This window comes from Haliotis rubra, unplaced genomic scaffold, assembly GCF_003918875.1.
Source record: "Haliotis rubra isolate DU_JTF1 unplaced genomic scaffold, ASM391887v1 Scf3, whole genome shotgun sequence".
Lineage (NCBI taxonomy): Eukaryota > Metazoa > Mollusca > Gastropoda > Lepetellida > Haliotidae > Haliotis > Haliotis rubra.
The window spans coordinates 5480385-5483464 of record NW_025766968.1 but is presented as its reverse complement, the minus strand read 5'-3'; positions in this window follow the sequence as shown (position 1 = coordinate 5483464).

The window sequence follows — 3080 nt, the reverse complement described above, 5'->3', positions numbered from 1 at the left end:
TTTACTGACTAGTTCTAAGTGTCTTGCTGTTGTTCTAGTCACAACACTCTACTCCAGTTAGTAATACCTTACAGCCCAGTTCTTACTTACAGTCGCTACATATGTACTTTAATTCCTTTACTGATGGTCCTAGCTCATGTCCCTATCTCTTGATCTCACAACCATTACATTCCTTGTTCCTGGTGCTACTTGCTAATCATGTTCTTGTGGTCTTTTCCGATATTTGTGGCCCTGCCATTGGTTCCAGGTCCTGTTCCTTACTGTACTTATTCGGCGGTGGGGTAGTCTAGTGCTTAAAGCGTTGGCTCGTCACGCCAAAGACCCGGGTTCGATTCCCCAAATGGGCACAATGTGTTAAGCCCATTTCTGGTGTCCCCCGCCGTGATATTGCTGGAATATTGCTGAAAGTGGCGTAAAACTAAACTCAGTCAGTCAGTCAGTACTGTACTTATAGCACCATTTCCTGCTCCTATAAGCAGGTGTACTTCTAGTTCCTTTCCCTGTCAATAGTTACAGCTCCTCATTCCTGTCCCTGCCAGTAGTCGTACTTCCTATGTAACATACAAGTAAATTAATGTAACAACTCAGTGTTGTAATGTTAAACTGGGCTCGATTTCATAGACCAGTTTCTGTTGATATCAGAGGATAAAATATAAGATTATGTTATAGCTGGTAAACATGCTGAAGCTGTGGCTATGGGGAGGTGGTGGTGGTTGGAGGAAGGGGGGGGGGCTGTTTGTGTAGACTTGTATTATACAGTGTATAAGATGTAACTTTGAAGTCGTGGTTAGTACAGGTGGTGTAGGTGTGGCTAGATGGGGAGGTGGAGGTCACTGTTTGATTGGTATACTTGGTATGAACTGAAACTGTGTCAAAGTCTCTTTTTAAACCGAAAGCACGTTTATGTATTGTCATTTTAACAATTTAAGAAAAAATTCTGAACAACTACTTGGATCAGGTTTGTACATGACGTATTTCACCTTGCTTTTGTCAATGAGAATATATTGACCACTTACAGTTTTAGCTGAGGGTGGCATGTTCATTCAGGACTCAATATTGACATGTTCCAAGTTCAAGGTATATAATGTACTAGTTTCATGAAGCACAATTGTCAAAGGCCAAAAAATAGCTATAACATAATAGCTGTTTTTCAAAGTACAGTAACAAGAACTATGTTGATTTTTTTAATACTTAATAGTCCAAATATATTGCACATGATACAAGAATGAACGAAAATCTGAATATGAAAAGCAGTCACAGACAACATGGACATTTCTAAGACAACACTGGTCTGACACATGATCACAACAGAAAACTTTTCACTTTCATGTCAAAGCCTCATATTGATGACATAACTTAGCGAATGAAACAGTTTTTCAGATACCTAAAAACTCTTTTTTGGATACTGATGTACCGTATATTACCGTCTATAAGCCGACCCCATAGATAAGCCGACCCGATAGATAAGCCGCCCCCAAACTTGACCCTTAAAATCAGTGTCAAAATGGTATGTTTCGTGCATAAGGTATGTTTTCCAAAGCTATCTAAGCGAACCTTTGTGTAAAAATAGTGAAGGAAACTAAGGAACCATGGGATGTGGCCTTGCCAGAATGTGGAAGCCATTATGATCTATCTTACAAAAGCAAGGGAGATAACCGACAATAAAGTTTCCATTGTTGCCGATCTAAGCTGCACCTTTACAGTCAGTTAGTAGGGGTAATGGACCAGTTTTACACATACTGGTACCAAACCATGGGAGCAAGGCAGTGTTTCAATAATCGGGGATCCTTTGGTCACAGAGTTTTGCAGAAGTAAAATCTGAGTTTTCAGGAACAAATTATAACTTTGTCATCTAAAACTAGAATATATAAAATATGTTTTGAGATTTGAGGATGTCAATGCGTATCAAATGCATGGGAATTACATTTAAAACCATCACAAACCTAAAAACACATAAATGTATTGACACTGAAAAATGACCCACACGCATTATCTGTCATTTGTTATAACGTCCACTCTACATTAAGTCTCATGCATCACTCCGGAATACTGGGACATCGTGTTTATTGTGTAACCCCACCCTCAGGATTATTCCACATATATAATAGACGACAGATTAGATTCAAATCTGGTCCAGACAATCCAGTGACTGCCATCAGGAGCATCGATCTGGGATAAGATGATATGCATCAGCTGTCAGTGAGCCTGACCACCCGATCCTGTTAGTCATCGTATGACAGAAGTGAAGACCAATCTTCACGCCATTTTTCATGTGTCCAATAACATCAAGATACAATGGATACATGATCCTGGCTTAGTGACTTGGTTGTTGGCACACCAAGGTTCACAGATGACATGAATCATTGGCCATAATATCAATGATGGTATTGTCTAGTCCAGGCTTGCTTTACAGTCTTCAGATATGCAGATGGAATCCTGCTGAGTGTGACGTTAAACAACAAACACAGAGTTATTAGTTTACCTGACGAAAACTCGGGTACAGGTGTCTGTAGATATTGAGAGAAGTATTGTATCAGACAATAGATTTTAATTACATTTTGGAATGATCTGTCGCTAAGAAAAAGCAATGTTGTGCGTCACTCAAGATGGTTATAATATAGTCTTTAATGCATATCACAGATAAAAACCGAGGAGATCTGGGCAATTGTTACTGGCTCATAATAAATATACAAACATATGACTCATGCTCCAGACTGTAGAAAACTGAAGAAAGAAGCCATTTTGGTTACATCTATTCAATATTCATATTGTTCTCAGTGGAACATCAATATAGGCTCTGTACAACTCGTAACGTACTTCGTGCAGTCAATCAAACATATACATACTAGTGTTTTAGTAATGAATTACTATAGTATCACAATCTAATTTCATCACATTGGTTGCAGGCAACGTGAAATTGTTGGTACGATGATGTCACCGGTTTCTCTGGCCCTGAAGATGTTTACTTTTAGATACTGGCTATCGTCATGGACAGTTATGAAGCATGATTTGGGACAATAAAGAGAATCTCCCCCCCCTGTGTGTTTTCGTACCAAATACATCACGGCTTGTCTACAGAA